A 12,167-nucleotide genomic window follows, 5' to 3' on the forward strand; every position below is an offset into this window, starting at 1 on the left:
GGCCATCTCTGTTCGATTACTTTTAAACAAATTACATTTCTGAATGAGGCTTCATTTGTTTTGTCATTGCATTATTCTGCCTGAAGCTTAAACTAAGCAAAGGGATCTCTACTTTTACCATGCACATTTTACCTCTGACTCCTTCATACAGTCATGTTAAGATTTTCTGGAAGTCTTCCATAATTACAGTTTCAAAATATGCCAAGAGTAGTAATAAACTGTCTGTAGGCTGTTGAAACACCTCTTAAACTCTTTGAAACTGATACATTTGTGATTCTTCATCTCTGTTTATCTGGAGGGAAGAAATAGGACATAAATTCCCATTTAGTGCAATGGGTTTCCCTTATGTGCTTGTGGCTGTGTCTGCATGCAGCACAACACACTCATGAGTATGGGTGACCTGTGCCTGCTTTTGAGTGCCTGCAAAGTTACATTGTACATAGTCAACCATGCATATGTAAAATCACGATGGCACTTCACAATGTTAAGCAAAACAGGACAAAATAAGTGGATAAATATGATGGTAAAGTGTCTGAGGTAGCTGCATAGTTCATTTATCATCTTAGTATGTATCTGCTGCCAAAGAGTGATACACTAAGAGACATACTGTCAGCCTTGCTGACAGTGGTCTGCATCAACCGCTTTAGAGAGCATCTCTGTGTCCCTTGTATAAGAGGATGGTGGCACAAAGAGACAGCATTCAGTCAAATAGTCCAGAGATTCCATAAATAAGTCAGTGCCAAGACTGAAGCTGATACAGTGAAAATAGCAATCATAACAATAACACAGTAATAGTTATTTATGTGTGTTTCTATAGTTCACACAAACTTTCCACTTATTAAAGAAAGACCTCAATCATGTTATATGACCATATTCATCATCTTTTTTTTTTTTTTTCAATAGATCATTTGCTTCAGATCCAATTGCCAAAAAAAAATCTGAAGGCATATAGCAGAACTGTTGCTGTTTCAAATCTCCTGTATTTTTTCAACTGTTAAATGTAAGGCTTTATGCTTTAGATTTTCATACAGAAAATATACAAGAGCTTCATGGAAAAAGTGTCGGGCATGTAGTAAAGTATGCTATGCCAAAAGTATGGTATGTTTCTTCAGATAGTCTTCCTTAGGGATTTTATTTGCATTGGTTCTAGTCTATATTAACATGGTTTTGTTAAAATATTTCCTTTTCCACTGTCACTGGACCATTGGTAGAAATCTTATTGGCTAACATCTTTTTTATTATCACTTTCACTTGAAGGTCCCATTCCAGCTAACATAATAATAGGATATAGTGTCAGGAGATTCATAAACCATAAGACCACTACTTCTAACACACTGCAGGCAAGTTATATGTATTGCAACATAAAACAGAATGACGTGCAGTATTACAAAAGGTGTCACAGAACTGGGGAACACGTATATCATGCTATTCACTAATTTTCCAGCTATGACAAAAATCATCCTGGGAAATGTATATACAGCATGAAAAATAAGCTTAAAGCACCATCAGAAGAAAATCCTGGCCTCAGTGCAATTGTTTTATTTAACATTCTGAAGATGTGATATCATTTTTACCTAACTGTAAAAGAGTGAGCTTTGAAGTAAGACTTCAGAAAATACTGAGTCATTTCCTGATTCAAATATAAATTGACTTCCAAAGTTGTCATTGCCTAAATCAGCTCTGGGGTGCCACTAATCCACAAGAGAAATTCCTTATTTTAATAGATTCACAGTAGAAACAGATACAGCTATAAGAACAAAGTATTTATTTTCCATAATAATATTTTTCAAGATCTTTGACATCAAAGCTAGCATTAATGATTTTTTGGTTGAGTTGCCTTAACACAGTGCAAATTTCTTCACACTGCCTTAATCATTCGGAGTAGCATAGATGATTACAACAATAATAATACTTCTTTGCCTTCTTATAAAACCTTTTGCTTAATAAACACAAGTTACTTTACACACATAATATGTACAAACACCAAATACTTTTGTCCTGTGGCTTGGTATCTTCTCCATTGTAAAGGAAGAAAAGTTAGACACGTAAAAGTAGCTCTACAACACTATCTCCTGAAGAAGTGTTATGCTAACTACCAAAATTGTACAAGATATCAACAGAAGAGTAAGACAAAAACCTTCTTGCACTCTGTCATTCACAAAGAACTTGATTAATCTTAACGGAAGGCAGTAGGAAGAACATGTCAAAGCTGTGACAGTCTGGGAAACTGTTCTTGAATGCAACACTTATTGATACAATATTTTTGTGGATGTAATAACAGCCTGTGCATTAATTCTGCCAAGCTTATGATAATGTGGCTAAAGCAAACAATCACACTATTTAATTAGCATTCCTTACTTAGTTAAATAAGTGCAATGGACTCTATTTCTCTTTCCTTCTTATTTTTTACACTTACTTTTCTGGAATATACATTGCATTAACATACAAAGATACAAACTCAAGCCTAGGAAGTCCACAAAGGCTGGAGGCTGGAAGAGTAAGCCAGGGAAGATGCAGGGCATACCCGTTCTGCCTTTATACCCTTCCCTACATTGGCTGCTGTCAGCAGCAAGATACTAGTTTGGATGGACCTTTGGTCTGCCCCCAGATGGCCATTTTTAAGAACTGCTGTTTTACTAAGCTGGCAGTATTCTTAATTCACTGTGCCTATCTCTACGCTATTTAGTATCTGAAGGTAAACATGTGTACAATTATTTTCAGAGAAGTGTGGACAGCTTTTGTGACTTTTTCTTTAGTCTCATAAAATGTGGTGCTTACACTAACCCCAGTATCTTGAGTCAGATTATGTGAGAGTTTTGGCCTGAAATCGAAAGAAGGAAAGAAAACTTCTAGCTCGCAGAGCCATGAAGGAAATCTTGAAAGTAGGGGTCCACAGAGTTCAAAAAAGGAGGTCAAGTCACAAGAATAGCCTGCTTTTATTATTATTTTTCATATTCTTCTGTGTTTTAAGTCAGTCTCATATCTGGTAATTTCATTTATTGGACCGCTTTTATAAAAAATAAAAATAAATATATATTTTTTTAAAATTCAAAATACTCTCCGGAGCTCCAGATGGCAGATTTGAATTTTCATTGAACTAGTTGGCATTTGCTCATATTGGGAGGACCTTTGGATCAGTGGTTCCCAAACCACAGGGGTTTGTGGGCCACAGCAAGTGATCTGGTGTTAACTCTCAGCAAAAGGTTAGGCAGAGTTTTCAATGAAATGCTTGACAATAGATGGTCTCGCTATGACTTGACAAAACAAGCACTGTGAGAACTAGCACTTTAGATATTTTAAGCCAGCCTTTATATTTGCTGTTGACATCAACTGGCAGAAGGATTACAATATTATCCTAAAACATTGCTACATTCTATGCTATAATCTCTTTTAAGGGTTTGTTCTAACATCTATCATCATACTAAAATCCCTGATTCCTGCCTCTAGTAGTTTGCCAGGTTATATATAAATAGTATCTTCCCATAGAGATCAGGAACTTACAGCATTGTGCTTTGTCTTATCTCCTAGGATAGCAAAATGAAAAGGGGGAAAGGGCAGGAAATAAAAACCCAATTATATGCTGATTTGCTAATGTTATTTTTCAGATTAAATGCCACTTTCTGTTACAAAAACTGCAGCAGTTGAGGCTGTCAGTTTTCTGAATGCTTTCACATGAAGCCCTGTCATAGCAAACAGAACGTTGGATAGTCAGGCTCCGTAGGGGGCCAGCAAAACTTTGACAGAGGTTTAACAGCCCTTGAAATTATATCCCCAAACCTTGAAAAGCCTGCTGGTTCAGTGGGAAAAGACATAAGCTGAGCAAGTTATAAATAAACTCTTTTATCACAGGCAATGGTGTCTTGGTGACTTCAAAGGCCAAGTAAGAAGACTGATTTCTCTGAAGTCCCGTAGACAGTAAGAACTTTATTGTGCTGGACAGGCGAATCCTAGTCCAGACCTGCAATTTGATAATACTAAACTTTTTCCTTTATTTCCCTCCTCTTGTCCTGTTTTGATATCATCATTTGAATTTCTGATAAACTGAGATCAGAAGACTTTCAATCTACATTTGATGTCAAATCTAGATGTGTGTAGTTAACACTTCGATTTGCTGTGCAGATTTTCTCTAACCTTGGAGCCAGCGATATAAACATATTAAATGTAATGAAAAACAAATCTACAATTACATACACAGCTACTCACTGTCACCACTCCTTCTGTAGGTGAAAATGAAATGATGTTCCTGAGCATATTGCAAGCGTTGTCTTTTTCCATATGTTCCATGTATGTAGATCAGTGTGATATAACTACATATATATATATGTATATATATAAATATATACAGTATATTATATATATAGTGTATATATATATAGTATATGTATAGTATATAAGTATATATATAAAAGGTTAAAGTATATTTTAACAACAACATTAGGAAAAAAAAAAATAAAAAAAAAGGTTCTGAAAACATGAGATAGTCTTTGAAACTATCCTGGACTTCTTATTCTAAATATTACAGATGTGACCCAAGCAGGGTGAAAACTAGAATGCTTTAGGGTGACAAAATATCAGAAGATCCCAAAACACATTACTATTTTCCAAATCTTAGCCCTACTAACAGTGGAACTAAAAGTATGCCACTGTGAACAACTGCCTTTTTAAAGGCCTAAATATGCACTTGTTTTTTTCTTTCCAGGAAGACTCTACTACTAGTCATAAGGAACCTGTTCATAAGAATGAAAAAAAGTCCATCCAGTTTCAATATGTGTATACCTTGCCTTGTCTGGAAGGGAACTGGTGCCTGGTGAATAGCTGGAGAAAGGAGACTGGATATGGACAGATAAAGTAGGACAAACAAGACAGCATCAGCATTTGAAGTGATTTGCATTGCGGTTAATGATGCACTTGTGTTTCTGACATAGGCATCTAAACAAAAAAGGAGAGTCTCAGCCTTCTTCCTCCCATCTTCCTCCAGTAGAGTGATTGGGATAAGGGAAGGTCCATATTTGTACCAGCCCATTTCAGAGTAAATTTTATATTTAGACTAATTTGTGGACACCTTCTCACTATTACATATGGCAATTTTTTTCTGTGTAAAGTGTGCAGGCAATTTGCTTTAATTGCAGTATTCAAATCAGAATACTGTATACTTCTCTCTGTATGCAAGGAAAATCATGTCAGACACAGATACACAAAGGAAATACTGAAACACAGAATATTGTCATTGGCAAAGCCAAGGAAAGAAGTTGACCTGCTGCCAATATTTGTGGAGAACCAGCGGAAGGGGCAATACTCCAAAGGACACATGCCTTAAAGTTCAGAGATGCAGCAATCTTTCATGTCAGAAAAAGACAAAGAAGAAATGTTCCACCTGTTTCATGTGCCAAAGAAGCAGCCTCAATTTTATTTTTGTTTTGTGTCTTGATGGTAGATAAGCATTAAAAGGGCTAGACAGTATGATTTTCTTTAGTAAACAACCCTGCCAGTAGAGAGAAAAAAAAAAAAAAAGAGAAAAAAAAGAAAAAAAAAAAAAGACAAGACGATTAGAAGTCTTCTAGCGGAAGGTAACTCAGTGAAAGCCTTCCATGTAATATTTAACACTAAACAATAATATCTCTACTTTTTTTTATTTAAAGCTGCCTTTACTACCTGATCTCTCAGTCTGTTCCTGAAATTCAATTTTCTGCATATGGCACCATAATGTGTCATAAGGGAAGGATTGCACTAACTTGGGATGTCACAGCTTAATTGTGTCATTGGTACCACAGAATTCTGTGACAGAATTTGTTTAAATACTAAGCTGCCAAACAGTTGAAAAGCAAACAGTGACTTTAAATGTGGTAGGCTTTTTGAGAACTACCAAGTACTTCTGACAATCAGAATCGAATAGATTGAACTAGAAAATGGTGTTCAGAGAATCTCTCACTAGTGGTAACACGTACAGTTGAGTCTTGCATCTGTAAGATATATTTGTGACAAGTTATTCACAGTACAAACCATGGGACTGATAAATTATGTGCTTTAATAAATATATCTATATTTTGAATAGTTGTGCATGTGTGTGTGCAGCTTTTGAATGGAACAGAAAAGAAATCCATCATGAGTTTCTTTGAATACTTTTCTTGTGCTTTTCTTAACAAGGAGATCCCATTATTGTCCTTCTGCCATTCCATCACCATCTTGACAGCTCCTGAGCCACAGTGTACCTTTGTTCTTTTCATCACCCTGCTAACTTTATGTTTTCCTTCAAGATACAGTGACTTATTTTTCCTCACATCCCCTCAAAGATCACACAAGCCAAAGTCTGGGATCAGTTTATTACATTCTCAGCCTGATAATGTAGATGAACACAGTCGATCTGTGTGTGACCATGTTCAGGATATGGACTCTGACCATGCATCATCCATCATATGTTCTTGCTGTTGAACATGATATTCCCTGGTTAGAGCATAGACATTAAATTACTCAAAGATAGCTCAAGGACAGTACATAAGAGGTTATTTCATGGAGTCACTCAACAGCTGGTAATAGCCTAAATTTGATCACTACAAAACTAAAACAAAAATATTTTTAGAGGGTATTTCAGGAGTATCCCTTTTATTCAAAGATTTTCATGTTGAATTCCAGTTCTAAATTCTAAGCCTGTAACCAGTACTATGCTAATTTCTTGTTATGCTACTCTAACATGCTTTGAAGATTACTTTGGTCACCATAACACTAACTATTTTACCATTTTAATATTATTATAACCCCAGCCTAGCCTTCTGCACTGATCCTCCTTTACCTTTCACAACTGATCAGTTTGATATACATGTATATTTAAACAAACACATAGATAACTTTTATTTTCTTCTAAAATATATAGTCATGACAATAACATTTCATTATTTAGTTGGTATTCCTTAATTTTATCCTCAGTTAATCTCAATATAAGCACAGAGTAAGTAATAAAATATAAAACAAAAATCACACAGTGTCTCCCAAAATATTCTGAATTACCATGCTAAAGTTTCCAATTCTACTTCTCAGATTATAAATTCTCCTGCAGCACTAAAAAAGAGGTTACGTATAAAGGTGCGTTTTTGCTATTTCAAGCCCTTATGCTGATCTCCTGCTGACTACCTCTTGTCCCTCTGGATTCAATGTATATTAACAAAGCGGAAAAAAAAAGAAACAAAGTACCTTTAGAATTCAGCTGTCCACCTTTCACCTTTTCTTTTAGTGAAAATGATAGTTTGCTGTCTTATCTCTTTTCCATCTAATTCTATATTCTGCCTAATCATCTCATATCAGACCATTATTTCTGTTCTAACATTTTCTGTTTGTCTTCAACATAGAAGATAGCACATATCTTTAATGCTATTAATATCATCAGTATCTCCTTATATCATCATCTTGCAAAACCTGAAAATGCAATCAAATGTTCATCATTTCTAATTTTAAAAGCCTATTCTGAGATATCGATGTATGTAGATATCTTCAAATATGGAAAACGCCGTAGTTTGAGATTATAGAATCATACAATCATAGAACAGGTTGGAAGGGACCTCAGGAAATCATCAGGTCCAATTTTTCATGGGAAAAGGGAGCCTAGGTGATATGATTGAATGTGTGCTCTAGAGAGAAGATGAAGGGTGGGAGGGGAGGAGCAGGAGAAGTGGTGTAGTGGTGACATCAGAAGCTCTAGGAAGAGGTCACCTGTTCTGAATCTGCCTGTGGCATCATGTACCAGCACTATCCTATGTCAACTACTGGATTTCCTACTCTCAGATTATTTTTTATGCGACTTCTGCTTGAAAATCATGAAATTAGTGTTGAATAGACAATTTGGATAATGTCATCAAGGATGGTAAGGAGCAAACTGACTGAAAAGTGCTATGGAAGTGCTGCAGTAATATTTTTATTAGTTGGGAATTTTAAAAACAAAAAAAAGAAGGAAAAAAAAAGCACAGATTTAGCTACTTAACCTACTGACATGCATTTGGCAAGAGACTTTGCCATGTGCTCTAGCAAAGGTATTGCTGAGACCCACAATCTTAATTTGTATTTAGATCCTGGTCCAGACCATGTAGATCCTTTGTCTTACTTCCACAGCCTCTGAACTACACTGTTGATTGTATTAGTATAAAACTGTATTGTAACCAGATTTTTCCTGTTTTTTAAGGAATATTTTGCCCTTAAGTTTACCTGTAGTTATCTCATTACTAAAGAATATCACATTGTAATGCATAAGCACATTATAACAAATCATTTTTAAGCCTAGCACGGAGAAGAAAGACCACAGAGGAGGCTACAGTCAGGTTTTTGATGAAGTACCCATACAGTTGCAGTTTTCCACCTTCCTCTTTCAATTATATTTCAGTACTTCAGTTGCCAGCACTATCACCAACGTGGTCACAGATGGAAGGACATTTCCAGAACCAGGAAATTCAGAACTCAAAATACACTAGAGGGTTAATTCCAAATACAGCAATTGGCCCTCACTTTTCCTTTGGTAACTACTTGGTCGTCAGCACAAAGTGCCTGGAGGTTGTTAGCACTGCCTATTGGGAATGATCCCTGGCTCACGTTAACTTCCAGACTGGAGCCTGGGACGTGTTCACGTTGGCTTTCTAGCAGCATGCATCTCACTTGGACTGAAATGGTGGTTCTGTTTTCCTGGCAAATCCTGAAAGAGAAAGCAGGTGTTGATATGTCCCAAAATGGAAGATTTCACCCTGGCACACAGAGATCCTTCTTTATCGTGGTAGCTTGAGCCAGAATGTATACAGCTTGGTTCTGTCACTACTCGGTGACAAATCAATAGCAATGAATAGCATAGAGTCTTATGACTTGGGCAGGCCTTGGAGAGACAGAGACCAGCCTTGCCTCTGATCTGCTGAGTGATCTTGGGAAAGTCACTTTGTTGCTACATGTATCAGTTCTTGTTTTTCAACTATGTGTTATAAGCCTATAGCACCCTGCTTAGAAGGTGCCTGAAGATTTATTTGTAAGAGTGCTGCAGAACAGCAACGTGTTATTCATTAACTCTGATTCATTGTCGTATAAATTAGACTACACTGTATTTATGGTTATTCTATTTTATTATCTCCCCAGTGCTAGACAAGTGTACCAAAGCAGGGTATAAAATACTAATACATATTTAATACAATACATGAACCTTTGGTCCATATACATAAAGAGAGGAGGAGGAAAAGGCAAAAGTCCTAAAACTGAATTGACGTGGCATGTATCAAGATATGCCCTCACTGAAGTTTTCTGGGTGTGACATGACTGCTTAAGTGTCCACACTTGTAACATGCCTCTCTGGTAATTCAGCAAATGTTATTATTCCTATTTTAGAGTTTGGAGACTTGAGGAGGAGAAGGGAAGAGATTTGCCAAAGAACACTGGGTAATGTAGCAGATAAGGCTGCTCGATGATCCACGCCTTCCTGTGAGCAGCCCTTGCGTGCTGGGCTGTACCCTCTGCCAAGAGCTGTGAAGAAATGAGGGACCAAGTTCAGAAAGACAGCTTTTGTTCCACAGGTTCCTGGCAGCAGTTGTTTTCTAGGCTTTGCTGGCCAATGGGTACTGCAGTCAGTCTTCTTTAGACAGTGTCTCTCTGTTGTGAGCTGGAAGTAGAAAGCCTAGCACACAGCATTCTCTCTCAAGCTATAGGTTGTCAAAGACACTGAGAATACCTTTTCACATCACAATTTCTATTTATCACAAATACCTGCCAGGTCTTCATCTTTCACGGGCCACAGCATTTACATGGGCAGATATTTACAGGACAAGGGGGAATGATTTTAAATTAAAAGAGGGGAGATATAGATTAGCTGTTAGGAGGAGATTCCTTACCCAGAGGGTGGTGACGAACTGGAACAGGCTGCCCAGAGAAGTTGTGGATGCCCCATCCCTGGAGGTGTTCAAGACCAGGTTAGATAGGGCCCTGGGCAACAGGACCTTAGAATCTAAGTGGGAGGTGTCCCTGTCCATGGCGGGGGGGCTGGAATTAGATGATCTTTAAGGTCGCTTCCAACCCAAACCATTCTATGATTCTATAATTTTTATCTTCACTGTTCAGAAGCTACTTCTGTTGTAGTATAAGGGGGAGAACAGGGAGGCTTTAGGCCCAGAGAGTGGAAATTTGTGGACAAGTCACAAAACAGGTGTGGCAGAAGGTGATCTAAATGCAGGTCCTCTGATGGCAAAGCAAGGGAAATAGTCACAAGGTCTCCTAACTTCACCTCCTCCCCCTTTTGTTTTTTCTGTTGAATTTTCTTTTCCTTCATTTCCATTCCTTTTTTCACTTACATTTTGAATCTGTTTGGATGTTGCTTGTTTGTTTCTAGAAAACTACTTCATTGTTAAGGAAGTTCTTGTAACACTTCACTGCACACTTCCCTTCACCCCTCCCAGATTTTGCATGGTCATTTTATCTCTCTGGTCTACTGGGAGATGGGGTGCACCAGCTGGGAAGGGGCCAAGGACCAAGGCAGGGGCCAGCTGGAGTGGGGGCACTCCTGGGCATGTATGTGACTCCACTTCACAGAACACTCTGCTTCTCAGGCAATTCCTTTGATGTTTGACAATATATTTTATTCAGGGGGTCACATTTCACCTCTGATATATTTAAGTTTTGTCTGTGTTTCAAGAATCACCATTAGAGTTGTTGCTTTTTCAATGTTTTGGTCTTGGAGACCTAACAAATCTGCAGCCAATAAAAACTCATTTTTTCTGTTGTATGCCCAAAAAATATCATCATGTAACTAACAAATATCATATTTTGGTTACAATATCAGATGGGCAGAGCTTGTTACCTCCCAGCAGATTAACCTTTGAATCTTTACCGATTCATTAACTGTGCACATCAGTCACTAGATTTCAGTAAAATTTATTGCAATTAAGGATTGCAGTGCTGTGGAGGCTGAATAGGATTCTCCATTATCAGTACCATTAATGGCTTTCTGAACTGTTGCCAGTTCATTCACCCCACCCAGCTTTCAATAATAAAATAATTTTGACAGAGGGCCCATGTTTCAACATTTTTAATAAAAACAAAATAAAAAAAATATCAGTAACAGAGCAGTAAAGTTTTCCCTCTCTTTCCTCTTTGCCAAAACTAACAGAAAGGAAAATGTCAGCCTGGCTTGCCTCCAAAAAAGGAGGAAATTGAATGGTCTTAGTTCTCATTCTTTGACTAGTAGCATTGTGTACATAGAAGACTTGACTCTTGGGCTCATTTTGACGGATCTGAAACACAGATAAGAATGTAGAAGACTAGATTCTGTAATTTATAGCCAATGATTCTGTTTAAGATCTTTCAGTACCACATAACAAATCAATGTGATTTAGAAAATAACATGGTTTCTGCCATTGACATAAGCCATATGTGAACTGCTAAGCTACTATGTAAGCCACAGCTATAAATTTTAGTCAGTAGGAGGAGATTCTTTATGCTTTTCTGCTCAAAATAATTTAATCCATTATCAACATTTTGAATGAGTCCTTTCTAAATTGTAGTCTGGTAATTTGCTGGAATGTCTCTCTTACACTAAGGGAAGATAGAAGGCTGTCTTCCAAACAGTTTTCTATGTAACTCACTCAAATAAACTTTGTAAAATAGGATAAAAAATGTATCTTACAAGCCTGTTAATATGCTGCAGTCACATACTGATTAAAGATTAAAACCTGCCTGATTTTTTTGCATATGATCTGACTGAATAATAATAATAATGGTTAGTCAGAAACACTAAGCTCAGTGAGTAGAAGAGTTAAGTAGCTCTAACAAGATTGAAACAGCAAGTAGCCAGTCTTACCCAAAAATAGTTTAATGTTTCAAATTCAACTTGAACTTCTTTGCAAACTTCATGCTTGCTTGTGCTTTCCTTGTACATCTGAGATTTCTGATAGTTTGAAGGCATAAAAGTATAAATGTTCATATAAAAAGAAAAAAAAAAAGTGTATAGGGCTTGTCCTGATCATTTGTGATTTTAAATACTGGTGGAGGTTCCATTCATCTCTAAGGCTCCTTTGAAGGAGCACAGTCCCATTCAAGACACTCTCCATCATATTTGAAAAATCATGGCAGTCAGGCAAAGTTTCTGGTGACTGGAAAAAGGGAAACATCACTCCCATTTTTAAAAAGGGTAGAAAGGAAGACCCAGGGAACTACAGACC

Source organism: Anser anser (assembly GCF_964211835.1).
Source record: "Anser anser genome assembly, chromosome: 2".
In the NCBI taxonomy this organism is placed as follows: domain Eukaryota; kingdom Metazoa; phylum Chordata; class Aves; order Anseriformes; family Anatidae; genus Anser; species Anser anser.